Below are 18,456 nucleotides of genomic sequence, written 5' to 3'. Positions count from 1 at the left end.
CACCTGGCTGAGATGGGGGGGGAGATGCATACTTCACCTGGCTGAGATGGGGGGGTGCATACTTCACCTGGCTGAGATGGGGGGGGGGAGATGCATACTTCACCTGGCTGAGATGGGGGGGAGATGCATAATTCACCTGGCTGAGATGTAGGGGGAGATGCATACTTCACCTGGCTGAGATGGGAGGAGAGATGCATACTTCACCTGGCTGAGATGGGGTGAGAGATGCATACTTCACCTGGCTGAGATGGGGGGATGCATACTTCACCTGGCTGAGATGGGGGGAGAGATGCATACTTCACCTGGCTGAGATGGGGTGAGAGATGCGCACTTCACCTGGCTGAGATGGGGGGGAGGAGATGCATACTTCACCTGGCTGAGATGGGGGGGGAGATGCACACTTCACCTGGCTGAGATTGGGGGGGATGCATACTTGCCCTGGCTGAGATGGGGGGGGGACATGCATACTTCACCTGGCTGAGATGGGGGGAGAGATGCATACTTCACCTGGCTGAGATGGGGGGTGAGAGATGCATACTTCACCTGGCTGAGATGGGGTGAGAGATGCATACTTCACATGGCTGAGATGGGCGGGGTGCATACTTCACCTGGCTGAGATGGGGGGGAGATGCATACTTCACCTGGCTGAGATGGGGGGGAGATGCATACTTTACCTGGATGAGATGGGGGAGAGATGCATACTTCACCTGGCTGAGATGGGGGGAGAGATGCATACTTCACCTGGCTGAAATGGGGGGGGAGATGCATAATTCACCTGGCTGAGATGGGGGTGAGAGATGCATACTTCACCTGGCTGAGATGGGGGGGGATGCATACTTCACCTGGCTGAGATGGGGGGTGGGGAGAGATGCATACTTCACCTGGCTGAGATGGGGGGGAGAGATGCATACTTCACCTGGCTGATATGGGGGGGAGAGATGCATACTTCACCAGGCTGAGATGGGGGGAGAAATGCATACTTCACCTGGCTGAGATGGGGAGGTAGAGATGCATACTTTACCTGGCTGAGATGGGGGGCAGAGATGCATACTTCACCTGGCTGAGATGGGTGGAGCGATGCATACTTCACCTGGCTGAGATGTGGGGGAGAGATGCATACTTTACCTGGCTGAGATGGTGGGGGGAGCGATGCATACTTCACCTGGCTGAGATGGAGGGGGAGAGATGCATACTTGACCTGGCTGAGATGGGGGGATGCATACTTCACCTGGCTGAGATGGGGGGTATAGCTGCATACTTCACCTGGCTGAGATGGGGGGATGCATACTTCACCTGGCTGAGGTGGGGGGGATGCATACTTCACCTGGCTGAGATGGGGGGTGAATATTTCACCTGGCTGAGATGGGGGGGTAGAGATGCATACTTCACCTGGCTGAGATGGGGAGGGGGAGAGATGCATACTTCACCTGGCTCAGATGGGGGGAGATGCATACTTCACCTGGCTGAGATGGGGGGGAGAGATGCATACTTCACCTGGCTCAGATGGGGGGAGGGATGCATACATCACCTGGCTGAGATGGGGGGAGAGATGCATACTTCACCTGGCTGAGATGGGGGGGAGAGATGCATACTTCACCTGGCTGAGATGGGGTGGGAGATGCATACTTCACCTGGCTGAGTTGGGGGGGATGCATACTTCACCTAGCTGAGATGGGGGGGAGATGCATACTTCACCTGGCTGAGATGGGGGGATATGCATACTTCACCTGGCTGAGATGGGGGGGGAGATGCATACTTCACCTGGCTGAGATGGGGGGGAGATGCATAATTCACCTGGCTGAGATGTAGGGGGAGATGCATACTTCACCTGGCTGAGATGGGGGGAGAGATGCATACTTCACCTGGCTGAGATGGGGGGGAGATGCATATTTCACCTGGCTGAGATGGGGTGAGAGATGCATACTTCACCTGGCTGAGATGGGGGGGGGATGCATACTTCACCTGGCTGAGATGGGGTGAAAGATGCATACTTCACCTGGCTGAGATGGGGGGGGATGCATACTTCACCTAGCTGAGATGGAGGGGAGATGCATACTTCTCCTGGCTTAGATAGGGGGAGAGATGCATACTTCACCTGGCTGAGATGGGGGGGAGATGCATACTTGACCTGGCTGAGATGGGGGGGGGGACATGCATACTTCACCTGACTGAGATGGGGGGAGATGCATACTTCACCTGGCTGAGATGGGGTGAGAGATGCATACTTCACCTGGCTGAGATGGGGGGGGGAGATGCATACTTCACCTGGCTGAGATGGGGGGGTGCATACTTCACCTGGCTGAGATGGGGGGGGGGGAGATGCATACTTCACCTGGCTGAGATGGGGGGGAGATGCATAATTCACCTGGCTGAGATGTAGGGGGAGATGCATACTTCACCTGGCTGAGATGGGAGGAGAGATGCATACTTCACCTGGCTGAGATGGGGTGAGAGATGCATACTTCACCTGGCTGAGATGGGGGGATGCATACTTCACCTGGCTGAGATGGGGGGAGAGATGCATACTTCACCTGGCTGAGATGGGGTGAGAGATGCGCACTTCACCTGGCTGAGATGGGGGGGAGGAGATGCATACTTCACCTGGCTGAGATGGGGGGGAGATGCATACTTCACCTGGCTGAGATTGGGGGGGATGCATACTTGCCCTGGCTGAGATGGGGGGGGACATGCATACTTCACCTGGCTGAGATGGGGGGAGAGATGCATACTTCACCTGGCTGAGATGGGGGGTGAGAGATGCATACTTCACCTGGCTGAGATGGGGTGAGAGATGCATACTTCACATGGCTGAGATGGGCGGGGTGCATACTTCACCTGGCTGAGATGGGGGGGAGATGCATACTTCACCTGGCTGAGATGGGGGGGGAGATGCATACTTTACCTGGATGAGATGGGGGAGAGATGCATACTTCACCTGGCTGAGATGGGGGGAGAGATGCATACTTCACCTGGCTGAAATGGGGGGGGAGATGCATAATTCACCTGGCTGAGATGGGGGTGAGAGATGCATACTTCACCTGGCTGAGATGGGGGGGGATGCATACTTCACCTGGCTGAGATGGGGGGTGGGGAGAGATGCATACTTCACCTGGCTGAGATGGGGGGGAGAGATGCATACTTCACCTGGCTGATATGGGGGGGAGAGATGCATACTTCACCAGGCTGAGATGGGGGGAGAAATGCATACTTCACCTGGCTGAGATGGGGAGGTAGAGATGCATACTTTACCTGGCTGAGATGGGGGGCAGAGATGCATACTTCACCTGGCTGAGATGGGGGGAGCGATGCATACTTCACCTGGCTGAGATGTGGGGGAGAGATGCATACTTTACCTGGCTGAGATGGTGGGGGGAGCGATGCATACTTCACCTGGCTGAGATGGAGGGGGAGAGATGCATACTTGACCTGGCTGAGATGGGGGGATGCATACTTCACCTGGCTGAGATGGGGGGTATAGCTGCATACTTCACCTGGCTGAGATGGGGGGATGCATACTTCACCTGGCTGAGGTGGGGGGGATGCATACTTCACCTGGCTGAGATGGGGGGTGAATATTTCACCTGGCTGAGATGGGGGGGTAGAGATGCATACTTCACCTGGCTGAGATGGGGAGGGGGAGAGATGCATACTTCACCTGGCTCAGATGGGGGGAGATGCATACTTCACCTGGCTGAGATGGGGGGGGAGAGATGCATACTTCACCTGGCTCAGATGGGGGGAGGGATGCATACATCACCTGGCTGAGATGGGGGGAGAGATGCATACTTCACCTGGCTGAGATGGGGGAGAGATGCATACTTCACCTGGCTGAGATGGGGGGAGATGCATACTTCACCTGGCTGAGAGGGTGGGGAGATGCATACTTCACCTGGCTAAGATGGGGGGATGCATACTTCACCTGGCTGAGATGGGGGGAAAGATTCATACTTCACCTGGCTGAGATGGGGGAAGATGCATACTTCACCTTGCTGAGATGGGCGGGAGAGATTCATACTTCACATGGCTGAGATGGGGGGGCGAGATGCATACGTCACCTGGCTGAGATGGGGGGCAGGTGCATACTTCACCTGGCTGAGATGGGGGGAGATGCATACTTCACCTGGCCGAGATGGGGGAGAGATGCATATTTCACCTGGCTGAGATGGGGGGAGTTGCATACTTCACCTGGGGAGACATGCATACTTTATCTGGCTGAGATGGGGGAGAGATGCATACTTCACCTGGCTGAGATGGGGGGGGATGCATACTTCACCTGGCTGAGATGGGAGGGAGATGCATACTTCACCTGGCTGAGATGGGGGAGAAATGCATACTTCACCTGGCTGAGATGGGGGGGAGATGCATACTTCACCTGGCTGAGATGGTGGGGAGATGCATACTTCACCTGGCTGAGATGGGAGGAGATGCATACTTTACCTGGCTGAGATGGGGGGAGAGATGCATAGTTCACCTGGCTGAGATGGGGGGAGATGCATACTTCACCTGGCTGAGAAGGGGGAGATGCATACTTCACCCGGCTGAGATGGGGAGAGATGCATACTTCACCTGGCTGAAATGGGGCGGGATGCATACTTGACCTGGCTGAGATGGGGTGGAGAGATGCATACTTCACCTGGCTGAGATTGGGGATGGGGGGATGCATACTTCACCTGGCTGAGATGGGGGATGGGGGGGAGATGCATACTTCACCTGGCTGAGATGGGGATGGGGGGAGATGCATACTTCACCTGGCTGAGATGGGGGGGGTGCATACTTCACCTGGCTGAGATGGGGGGAAATGCATACTTCACCTGGCTGAGATGGGGGGGAGATGCATACTTCACCTGGCTGAGATGGGGGGAGAGATGCATTCTTCACCTGGCTGAGATGGGGGGTGGGGAGAGATGCATACTTCACCTTGCTGAGATGGGGGGAGGGATGCATACTTCACCTGGCTGAGATGCGGGGGGAGACATGCATACTTTATCTGGCTGAGATGGGGGGGAGATGCATGCTTCACCTGGCTGAGATGGGGGGAGATGCATAATTCACCTGGCTGAGATGGGGGGGAGATGCATGCTTCACCTGGCTGAGATGGGGGGAGATGCATACTTCACCTGGCTGAGATGGGGGGGAGATGCATACTTCACCTGGCTGAGATGGGGGGGGAGATGCATACTTCACCTGGCTGAGATGGGGGGGGAGATGCATACTTCACCTGGCTGAGATGGGGGAGAGATGCATACTTCACCTGGCTGAGATGGGAGGGAGAGATGCATACTTCACCTGGCTGTGATGGGGGGGGGGGGGTAGAGATGCATACTTCACCTGGCTGAGATGGGGGGGAGATGCATACTTCACCTGGCTGAGATGGGGGGGAGATGCATACTTCACCTGGCTGAGATGGAGGAGATGCATACTTCACCTGGCTGAGATGGGGGAGAGATGCATACTTCACCTGGCTGAGATGGGGGGGGGAGATGCATACTTCACCTGGCTGAGATAGAGGGGGGGGATGCATACTTCACCTGGCTGAGTTTGGGGTTGGGGGGGAGATGCATAATTCAGCTGGCTGAGATGGGGGGGAGATGCATACTTCACCTGGCTGAGATGGGGGGAGATGCATACTTCACCTGGCTGAGATGGGAGGGGGGAGAGATGCATACTTCACCTGGCTGAGATGGCGGGGATGCATACTTCACCTGGCTGAGATGGGGGGGAGAGATGCATACTTCACCTGGCTGAGATGGGTGGAGAGATGCATACTTTACCAGGCTGAGATGGGAGGGGGGAGAGATGCATACTTCACCTGGCTGAGATGGGGGGGAGATGCATACTTCGCCTGGCTGAGATGGGGTGAGAGATGCATACTTCACCTGGCTGAGATGGGGGGGAGATGCATACTTCACCTGGCTGAGATGCGGGGGAGATGCATATTTCACCTGGCTGAGATGGGGGGGTGCATGCTTCATCTGACTGAGATGGGGGGAGAGATGCATACTTCACCTGGCTGAGACGGGGGGATGCATACTTCACCTGGCTGAGATGGGGTGAGAGATGCATACTTCACCTGGCTGAGATGGGGTGAGAGATGCATACTTCACCTGGCTGAGATGGGGGGGGATGCATACTTCACCTGGCTGAGATGGGGGGGATGCATACTTCACCTGGCTGAGATGGGTGGGGGGAGAGATGCATACTTCACCTGGCTGAGATGGGAGGGGTGCATACTTCACCTGGCTGAGATGGGGGGGAGAGATGCATACTTCACCTGGCTGAGATGGGGGGAGATGCATACTTCACCTGGCTGAGATGGGGTGAGAGATGCATACTTCACCTGGCTGAGATGGGGTGAGAGATGCATACTTCACCTGGCTGAGATGGGGAGGAGATGCATACTTCACCTGGCTGAGATGGGGGGAGATGCAAACTTCACATGGCTGAGATGGGGGGAGAGATGCATACTTCACCTGGCTGAGATGGGTGGGGGAGAGATGCATACTTCACCTGGCTGAGATGGGTGGGGAGATGCATACTTCACCTGGCTGAGATGGGGGGGTGCATACTTCACCTGGCTGAGATGGGGGGTAGAGATGCATACTTCACCTGGCTGAGATGGGGGGGAGAGATGCATACTTCACCTGGCTGAGATGGGGGGGAGAGATGCATACTTCACCTGGCTGAGATGGGGGGGGATGCATACTTCACCTGGCTGAGATGGGGGGGAGAGATGCATACTTCACCTGGCTGAGATGTGGGGGAGGGATGCATACTTCACCTGGCTGAGATGGGGGGAGAGATGCATACTTCACCTGGCTGAGATGGGGGGGAGATGCATACTTCACCTGGCTGAGATGGAGGGGGGGATGCATACTTCACCTGGCTGAGATGGGGGGGAGATGCATACTTTAACTGGCTGAGATGGGAGGGGGGAGAGATGCATACTTCACCTGGCTGAGATGGGAGGGGGGAGAGATGCATACTTCACCTGGCTGAGATGGCGGGGAGAGATGCATACTTCACCTGGCTGAGATGGGGGGGGGAGATGCATATTTCACCTGGCTGAGATGGGGTGAGAGATGCATACTTCACCTGGCTGAGATGGGGGGGGAGATGCATACTTCACCTGGCTGAGATGGGGTGAAAGATGCATACTTCACCTGGCTGAGATGGGGGGGATGCATACTTCTACTAGCTGAGATGGAGGGGAGATGCATACTTCACCTGGCTTAGATAGGGGGAGAGATGCATACTTCACCTGGCTGAGATGGGGGGGATATGCATACTTGCCCTGGCTGAGATGGGGGGGACATGCATACTTCACCTGGCTGAGATGGGGGGAGATGCATACTTCACCTGGCTGAGATGGGGTGAGAGATGCATACTTCACCTGGCTGAGATGGGGGGGAGATGCATACTTCACCTGGCTGAGATGGGGGGGTGCATACTTCACCTGGCTGAGATGGGGGTGTATAGCTGCATACTTCACCTGGCTGAGATGGGGGGAGATGCATACTTCACCTGGCTGAGATGGGGGGGGGGCGATGCATACTTCACCTGGCTGAGATGGGGGGAGATGCATAATTCACCTGGCTGAGATGTAGGGGGAGATGCATACTTAACCTGGCTGAGATGGGAGGAGAGATGCATACTTCACCTGGCTGAGATGGGGTGAGAGATGCATACTTTACCTGGCTGAGATGGGGGGATGCATACTTCACCTGGCTGAGATGGGGGGAGAGATGCATACTTCACCTGGCTGAGATGGGGTGAGAGATGCGCACTTCACCTGGCTGAGATGGGGGGGGAGGAGATGCATACTTCACCTGGCTGAGATGGGGGGAGATGCATACTTCACCTGGCTGAGATGGGGGGGGGGAGATGCATACTTCACCTGGCTGAGATTGGGGGGGATGCATACTTGCCCTGGCTGAGATGGGGGGGGGACATGCATACTTCACCTGGCTGAGATGGGGGGAGAGATGCATACTTCACCTGGCTGAGATGGGGGGTGAGAGATGCATACTTCACCTGGCTGAGATGGGGTGAGAGATGCATACTTCACATGGCTGAGATGGGGGGGTGCATACTTCACCTGGCTGAGATGGGGGGGAGATGCATACTTCACCTGGCTGAGATGGGGGGGAGATGCATACTTTACCTGGCTGAGATGGGGGAGAGATGCATACTTCACCTGGCTGAGATGGGGGGAGAGATGCATACTTCACCTGGCTGAAATGGGGGGGGAGATGCATAATTCACCTGGCTGAGATGGGGGTGAGAGATGCATACTTCACCTGGCTGAGATGGGGGGGGATGCATACTTCACCTGGCTGAGATGGGGGGTGGGGAGAGATGCATACTTCACCTGGCTGAGATGGGGGGGGAGAGATGCATACTTCACCTGGCTGATATGGGGGCGAGAGATGCATACTTCACCAGGCTGAGATGGGGGGAGAAATGCATACTTCACCTGGCTGAGATGGGGAGGTAGAGATGCATACTTTACCTGGCTGAGATGGGGGGCAGAGATGCATACTTCACCTGGCTGAGATGGGGGGAGCGATGCATACTTCACCTGGCTGAGATGGGGGGGAGAGATGCATACTTTACCTGGCTGAGATGGTGGGGGGAGCGATGCATCCTTCACCTGGCTGAGATGGAGGGGGAGAGATGCATACTTGACCTGGCTGAGATGGGGGGGATGCATACTTCACCTGGCTGAGATGGGGGGTATAGCTGCATACTTCACCTGGCTGAGATGGGGGGATGCATACTTCACCTGGCTGAGGTGGGGGGGATGCATACTTCACCTGGCTGAGATGGGGGGTGAATACTTCACCTGGCTGAGATGGGGGGGGTAGAGATGCATACTTCACCTGGCTGAGATGGGGAGGGAGAGATGCATACTTCACCTGGCCGAGATGGGGGGGGGAGATGCATACTTCACCTGGCTCAGATGGGGGGAGATGCATACTTCACCTGGCTGAGATGGGGGGGAGAGATGCATACTTCACCTGGCTCAGATGGGGGGAGGGATGCATACATCACCTGGCTGAGATGGGGGGAGAGATGCATACTTCACCTGGCTGAGATGGGGGAGAGATGCATACTTCACCTGGCTGAGATGGGGGGAGATGCATACTTCACCTGGCTGAGAGGGTGGGGAGATGCATACTTCACCTGGCTAAGATGGGGGGATGCATACTTCACCTGGCTGAGATGGGGGGAAAGATTCATACTTCACCTGGCTGAGATGGGGGAAGATGCATACTTCACCTTGCTGAGATGGGCGGGAGAGATTCATACTTCACATGGCTGAGATGGGGGGGCGAGATGCATACGTCACCTGGCTGAGATGGGGGCAGGTGCATACTTCACCTGGCTGAGATGGGGGAGATGCATACTTCACCTGGCCGAGATGGGGGAGAGATGCATATTTCACCTGGCTGAGATGGGGGGAGTTGCATACTTCACCTGGGGAGACATGCATACTTTATCTGGCTGAGATGGGGGAGAGATGCATACTTCACCTGGCTGAGATGGGGGGGATGCATACTTCACCTGGCTGAGATGGGGGGGAGATGCATACTTCACCTGGCTGAGATGGGGGAGAAATGCATACTTCACCTGGCTGAGATGGGGGGGAGATGCATACTTCACCTGGCTGAGATGGTGGGGAGATGCATACTTCACCTGGCTGAGATGGGGTGAGAGATGCATACTTCACCTCGCTGAGATGGGGGGTGCATACTTCACCTGGCTGAGATGGGGTGAGAGATGCATACTTCACATGGCTGAGATGGGGGGGAGATGCATACTTCACCTGGCTGAGATGGGGGGGAGATGCATACTTCACCTGGCTGAGATGGGGGGGATGCATACTTCACCTGGCTGAGATGGGGGGGAGAGATGCATACTTTACCTGGCTGAGATGGGGGGAGAGATGCATACTTCACCTGGCTGAGATGGGGGGGAGAGATGCATACTTCACCTGGCTGAGATGGGGTGAGAGATGCATAATTCACCTGGCTGAGATGGGGGAGATGCATACTTCACCTGGCTGAGATGGGGGGGAGATGCATACTTCACCTGGCTGAGATGCGGCGGGGAGATGCATACTTCACCTGGCTGAGATGGGGTGAGAGATGCATACTTCACCTGGCTGAGATGGGGGGGAGAGATGCATACTTCACCTGGCTGAGATGGGGTGGGAGATGCATACTTCACCTGGCTGAGTTGGGGGGGATGCATACTTCACCTAGCTGAGATGGGGGGGAGATGCATACTTCACCTGGCTGAGATGGGGGGATATGCATACTTCACCTGGCTGAGATGGGGGGGGAGATGCATACTTCACCTGGCTGAGATGGGGGGGAGATGCATAATTCACCTGGCTGAGATGTAGGGGGAGATGCATACTTCACCTGGCTGAGATGGGGGGAGAGATGCATACTTCACCTGGCTGAGATGGGGGGGAGATGCATATTTCACCTGGCTGAGATGGGGTGAGAGATGCATACTTCACCTGGCTGAGATGGGGGGGGGATGCATACTTCACCTGGCTGAGATGGGGTGAAAGATGCATACTTCACCTGGCTGAGATGGGGGGGGATGCATACTTCACCTAGCTGAGATGGAGGGGAGATGCATACTTCTCCTGGCTTAGATAGGGGGAGAGATGCATACTTCACCTGGCTGAGATGGGGGGGAGATGCATACTTGCCCTGGCTGAGATGGGGGGGGGACATGCATACTTCACCTGACTGAGATGGGGGGAGATGCATACTTCACCTGGCTGAGATGGGGTGAGAGATGCATACTTCACCTGGCTGAGATGGGGGGGGAGATGCATACTTCACCTGGCTGAGATGGGGGGGTGCATACTTCACCTGGCTGAGATGGGGGGGGGGGGAGATGCATACTTCACCTGGCTGAGATGGGGGGGAGATGCATAATTCACCTGGCTGAGATGTAGGGGGAGATGCATACTTCACCTGGCTGAGATGGGAGGAGAGATGCATACTTCACCTGGCTGAGATGGGGTGAGAGATGCATACTTCACCTGGCTGAGATGGGGGGATGCATACTTCACCTGGCTGAGATGGGGGGAGAGATGCATACTTCACCTGGCTGAGATGGGGTGAGAGATGCGCACTTCACCTGGCTGAGATGGGGGGGAGGAGATGCATACTTCACCTGGCTGAGATGGGGGGGGAGATGCACACTTCACCTGGCTGAGATTGGGGGGGATGCATACTTGCCCTGGCTGAGATGGGGGGGGACATGCATACTTCACCTGGCTGAGATGGGGGGAGAGATGCATACTTCACCTGGCTGAGATGGGGGGTGAGAGATGCATACTTCACCTGGCTGAGATGGGGTGAGAGATGCATACTTCACATGGCTGAGATGGGCGGGGTGCATACTTCACCTGGCTGAGATGGGGGGGAGATGCATACTTCACCTGGCTGAGATGGGGGGGGAGATGCATACTTTACCTGGATGAGATGGGGGAGAGATGCATACTTCACCTGGCTGAGATGGGGGGAGAGATGCATACTTCACCTGGCTGAAATGGGGGGGGAGATGCATAATTCACCTGGCTGAGATGGGGGTGAGAGATGCATACTTCACCTGGCTGAGATGGGGGGGGATGCATACTTCACCTGGCTGAGATGGGGGGTGGGGAGAGATGCATACTTCACCTGGCTGAGATGGGGGGGAGAGATGCATACTTCACCTGGCTGATATGGGGGGGAGAGATGCATACTTCACCAGGCTGAGATGGGGGGAGAAATGCATACTTCACCTGGCTGAGATGGGGAGGTAGAGATGCATACTTTACCTGGCTGAGATGGGGGGCAGAGATGCATACTTCACCTGGCTGAGATGGGTGGAGCGATGCATACTTCACCTGGCTGAGATGTGGGGGAGAGATGCATACTTTACCTGGCTGAGATGGTGGGGGGAGCGATGCATACTTCACCTGGCTGAGATGGAGGGGGAGAGATGCATACTTGACCTGGCTGAGATGGGGGGATGCATACTTCACCTGGCTGAGATGGGGGGTATAGCTGCATACTTCACCTGGCTGAGATGGGGGGATGCATACTTCACCTGGCTGAGGTGGGGGGGATGCATACTTCACCTGGCTGAGATGGGGGGTGAATATTTCACCTGGCTGAGATGGGGGGGTAGAGATGCATACTTCACCTGGCTGAGATGGGGAGGGGGAGAGATGCATACTTCACCTGGCTCAGATGGGGGGAGATGCATACTTCACCTGGCTGAGATGGGGGGGAGAGATGCATACTTCACCTGGCTCAGATGGGGGGAGGGATGCATACATCACCTGGCTGAGATGGGGGGAGAGATGCATACTTCACCTGGCTGAGATGGGGGAGAGATGCATACTTCACCTGGCTGAGATGGGGGGAGATGCATACTTCACCTGGCTGAGAGGGTGGGGAGATGCATACTTCACCTGGCTAAGATGGGGGGATGCATACTTCACCTGGCTGAGATGGGGGGAAAGATTCATACTTCACCTGGCTGAGATGGGGGAAGATGCATACTTCACCTTGCTGAGATGGGCGGGAGAGATTCATACTTCACATGGCTGAGATGGGGGGGCGAGATGCATACGTCACCTGGCTGAGATGGGGGGCAGGTGCATACTTCACCTGGCTGAGATGGGGGGAGATGCATACTTCACCTGGCCGAGATGGGGGAGAGATGCATATTTCACCTGGCTGAGATGGGGGGAGTTGCATACTTCACCTGGGGAGACATGCATACTTTATCTGGCTGAGATGGGGGAGAGATGCATACTTCACCTGGCTGAGATGGGGGGGGATGCATACTTCACCTGGCTGAGATGGGAGGGAGATGCATACTTCACCTGGCTGAGATGGGGGAGAAATGCATACTTCACCTGGCTGAGATGGGGGGGAGATGCATACTTCACCTGGCTGAGATGGTGGGGAGATGCATACTTCACCTGGCTGAGATGGGAGGAGATGCATACTTTACCTGGCTGAGATGGGGGGAGAGATGCATAGTTCACCTGGCTGAGATGGGGGGAGATGCATACTTCACCTGGCTGAGAAGGGGGAGATGCATACTTCACCCGGCTGAGATGGGGAGAGATGCATACTTCACCTGGCTGAAATGGGGCGGGATGCATACTTGACCTGGCTGAGATGGGGTGGAGAGATGCATACTTCACCTGGCTGAGATTGGGGATGGGGGGATGCATACTTCACTTGGCTGAGATGGGGGATGGGGGGGAGATGCATACTTCACCTGGCTGAGATGGGGATGGGGGGAGATGCATACTTCACCTGGCTGAGATGGGGGGGTGCATACTTCACCTGGCTGAGATGGGGGGAAATGCATACTTCACCTGGCTGAGATGGGGGGGAGATGCATACTTCACCTGGCTGAGATGGGGGGAGAGATGCATTCTTCACCTGGCTGAGATGGGGGGTGGGGAGAGATGCATACTTCACCTTGCTGAGATGGGGGGAGGGATGCATACTTCACCTGGCTGAGATGCGGGGGGAGACATTCATACTTTATCTGGCTGAGATGGGGGGGAGATGCATGCTTCACCTGGCTGAGATGGGGGGAGATGCATAATTCACCTGGCTGAGATGGGGGGGAGATGCATGCTTCACCTGGCTGAGATGGGGGGAGATGCATACTTCACCTTGCTGAGATGGGGGGGAGATGCATACTTCACCTGGCTGAGATGGGGGGGGAGATGCATACTTCACCTGGCTGAGATGGGGGGGAGATGCATACTTCACCTGGCTGAGATGGGGGAGAGATGCATACTTCACCTGGCTGAGATGGGAGGGAGAGATGCATACTTCACCTGGCTGAAATGGGGCGGGATGCATACTTGACCTGGCTGAGATGGGGTGGAGAGATGCATACTTCACCTGGCTGAGATTGGGGATGGGGGGATGCATACTTCACCTGGCTGAGATGGGGGATGGGGGGGAGATGCATACTTCACCTGGCTGAGATGGGGATGGGGGGAGATGCATACTTCACCTGGCTGAGATGGGGGGGTGCATACTTCACCTGGCTGAGATGGGGGGAAATGCATACTTCACCTGGCTGAGATGGGGGGGAGATGCATACTTCACCTGGCTGAGATGGGGGAGAGATGCATTCTTCACCTGGCTGAGATGGGGGGTGGGGAGAGATGCATACTTCACCTTGCTGAGATGGGGGGAGGGATGCATACTTCACCTGGCTGAGATGCGGGGGGAGACATGCATACTTTATCTGGCTGAGATGGGGGGGAGATGCATGCTTCACCTGGCTGAGATGGGGGGAGATGCATAATTCACCTGGCTGAGATGGGGGGGAGATGCATGCTTCACCTGGCTGAGATGGGGGGAGATGCATACTTCACCTGGCTGAGATGGGGGGGAGATGCATACTTCACCTGGCTGAGATGGGGGGGGAGATGCATACTTCACCTGGCTGAGATGGGGGGGAGATGCATACTTCACCTGGCTGAGATGGGGGAGAGATGCATACTTCACCTGGCTGAGATGGGAGGGAGAGATGCATACTTCACCAGGCTGAGATGGGGGGAGAAATGCATACTTCACCTGGCTGAGATGGGGAGGTAGAGATGCATACTTTACCTGGCTGAGATGGGGGGCAGAGATGCATACTTCACCTGGCTGAGATGGGTGGAGCGATGCATACTTCACCTGGCTGAGATGTGGGGGAGAGATGCATACTTTACCTGGCTGAGATGGTGGGGGGAGCGATGCATACTTCACCTGGCTGAGATGGAGGGGGAGAGATGCATACTTGACCTGGCTGAGATGGGGGGATGCATACTTCACCTGGCTGAGATGGGGGGTATAGCTGCATACTTCACCTGGCTGAGATGGGGGGATGCATACTTCACCTGGCTGAGGTGGGGGGGATGCATACTTCACCTGGCTGAGATGGGGGGTGAATATTTCACCTGGCTGAGATGGGGGGGTAGAGATGCATACTTCACCTGGCTGAGATGGGGAGGGGGAGAGATGCATACTTCACCTGGCTCAGATGGGGGGAGATGCATACTTCACCTGGCTGAGATGGGGGGGAGAGATGCATACTTCACCTGGCTCAGATGGGGGGAGGGATGCATACATCACCTGGCTGAGATGGGGGGAGAGATGCATACTTCACCTGGCTGAGATGGGGGAGAGATGCATACTTCACCTGGCTGAGATGGGGGGAGATGCATACTTCACCTGGCTGAGAGGGTGGGGAGATGCATACTTCACCTGGCTAAGATGGGGGGATGCATACTTCACCTGGCTGAGATGGGGGGAAAGATTCATACTTCACCTGGCTGAGATGGGGGAAGATGCATACTTCACCTTGCTGAGATGGGCGGGAGAGATTCATACTTCACATGGCTGAGATGGGGGGGCGAGATGCATACGTCACCTGGCTGAGATGGGGGGCAGGTGCATACTTCACCTGGCTGAGATGGGGGGAGATGCATACTTCACCTGGCCGAGATGGGGGAGAGATGCATATTTCACCTGGCTGAGATGGGGGGAGTTGCATACTTCACCTGGGGAGACATGCATACTTTATCTGGCTGAGATGGGGGAGAGATGCATACTTCACCTGGCTGAGATGGGGGGGGATGCATACTTCACCTGGCTGAGATGGGAGGGAGATGCATACTTCACCTGGCTGAGATGGGGGAGAAATGCATACTTCACCTGGCTGAGATGGGGGGGAGATGCATACTTCACCTGGCTGAGATGGTGGGGAGATGCATACTTCACCTGGCTGAGATGGGAGGAGATGCATACTTTACCTGGCTGAGATGGGGGGAGAGATGCATAGTTCACCTGGCTGAGATGGGGGGAGATGCATACTTCACCTGGCTGAGAAGGGGGAGATGCATACTTCACCCGGCTGAGATGGGGAGAGATGCATACTTCACCTGGCTGAAATGGGGCGGGATGCATACTTGACCTGGCTGAGATGGGGTGGAGAGATGCATACTTCACCTGGCTGAGATTGGGGATGGGGGGATGCATACTTCACCTGGCTGAGATGGGGGATGGGGGGGAGATGCATACTTCACCTGGCTGAGATGGGGATGGGGGGAGATGCATACTTCACCTGGCTGAGATGGGGGGGTGCATACTTCACCTGGCTGAGATGGGGGGAAATGCATACTTCACCTGGCTGAGATGGGGGGGAGATGCATACTTCACCTGGCTGAGATGGGGGGAGAGATGCATTCTTCACCTGGCTGAGATGGGGGGTGGGGAGAGATGCATACTTCACCTTGCTGAGATGGGGGGAGGGATGCATACTTCACCTGGCTGAGATGCGGGGGGAGACATTCATACTTTATCTGGCTGAGATGGGGGGGAGATGCATGCTTCACCTGGCTGAGATGGGGGGAGATGCATAATTCACCTGGCTGAGATGGGGGGGAGATGCATGCTTCACCTGGCTGAGATGGGGGGAGATGCATACTTCACCTGGCTGAGATGGGGGGGAGATGCATACTTCACCTGGCTGAGATGGGGGGGGAGATGCATACTTCACCTGGCTGAGATGGGGGGGAGATGCATACTTCACCTGGCTGAGATGGGGGAGAGATGCATACTTCACCTGGCTGAGATGGGAGGGAGAGATGCATACTTCACCTGGCTGAAATGGGGCGGGATGCATACTTGACCTGGCTGAGATGGGGTGGAGAGATGCATACTTCACCTGGCTGAGATTGGGGATGGGGGGATGCATACTTCACCTGGCTGAGATGGGGGATGGGGGGGAGATGCATACTTCACCTGGCTGAGATGGGGATGGGGGGAGATGCATACTTCACCTGGCTGAGATGGGGGGGTGCATACTTCACCTGGCTGAGATGGGGGGAAATGCATACTTCACCTGGCTGAGATGGGGGGGAGATGCATACTTCACCTGGCTGAGATGGGGGAGAGATGCATTCTTCACCTGGCTGAGATGGGGGGTGGGGAGAGATGCATACTTCACCTTGCTGAGATGGGGGGAGGGATGCATACTTCACCTGGCTGAGATGCGGGGGGAGACATGCATACTTTATCTGGCTGAGATGGGGGGGAGATGCATGCTTCACCTGGCTGAGATGGGGGGAGATGCATAATTCACCTGGCTGAGATGGGGGGGAGATGCATGCTTCACCTGGCTGAGATGGGGGGAGATGCATACTTCACCTGGCTGAGATGGGGGGGAGATGCATACTTCACCTGGCTGAGATGGGGGGGGAGATGCATACTTCACCTGGCTGAGATGGGGGGGAGATGCATACTTCACCTGGCTGAGATGGGGGAGAGATGCATACTTCACCTGGCTGAGATGGGAGGGAGAGATGCATACTTCACCTGGCTGAGATGGGGGGGGTAGAGATGCATACTTCACCTGGCTGAGATGGGGGGGAGATGCATACTTCACCTGGCTGAGATGGGGGGGGAGATGCATACTTCACCTGGCTGAGATGGAGGGGGGGAGAGATGCATACTTCACCTGGCTGAGATGGGGGAGATGCATACTTCACCTGGCTGAGATGGGGGAGAGATGCATACTTCACCTGGCTGAGATGGGGGGGGGAGATGCATACTTGCCCTGGCTGAGATGGGGGGGACATGCATACTTCACCTGGCTGAGATGGGGTGAGAGATGCATACTTCACCTGGCTGAGATGGGGTGAGAGATGCATACTTCACCTGGCTGAGATGGGGGGGGAGATGCATACTTCACCTGGCTGAGATGGGGGGGGATGCATACTTCACCTGGCTGAGATGGGTGGGGGGAGAGATGCATACTTCACCTGGCTGAGATGGGGGGGGTGCATACTTCACCTGGCTGAGATGGGGGGGAGAGATGCATACTTCACCTGGCTGAGATGGGGGGAGATGCATACTTCACCTGGCTGAGATGGGGTGAGAGATGCATACTTCACCTGGCTGAGATGGGGTGAGAGATGCATACTTCACCTGGCTGAGATGGGGAGGAGATGCATACTTCACCTGGCTGAGATGGGGGGAAATGCAAACTTCACCTGGCTGAGATGGGGGGGAGAGATGCATACTTCACCTGGCTGAGATGGGTGGGGGAGAGATGCATACTTCACCTGGCTGAGATGGGTGGGGAGATGCATACTTCACCTGGCTGAGATGGGGGGGTGCATACTTCACCTGGCTGAGATGGGGGGGTAGAGATGCATACTTCACCTGGCTGAGATGGGGGGGAGAGATGCATACTTCACCTGGCTGAGATGGGGGGGAGAGATGCATACTTCACCTGGCTGAGATGGGGGGAGATGCATACTTCACCTGGCTGAGATGGGGGGAGAGATGCATACTTCACCTGGCTGAGATGTGGGGGAGGGATGCATACTTCACCTGGCTGAGATGGGGG

The sequence above is a fragment of the Ambystoma mexicanum genome, chromosome 3p (genome assembly GCF_040938575.1).
Source record: "Ambystoma mexicanum isolate Mex_15411 chromosome 3p, UKY_AmexF1_1, whole genome shotgun sequence".
Lineage (NCBI taxonomy): Eukaryota > Metazoa > Chordata > Amphibia > Caudata > Ambystomatidae > Ambystoma > Ambystoma mexicanum.
The sequence above is the reverse complement of the archived record's forward strand: the minus strand, read 5'-3'. Positions refer to the sequence as shown.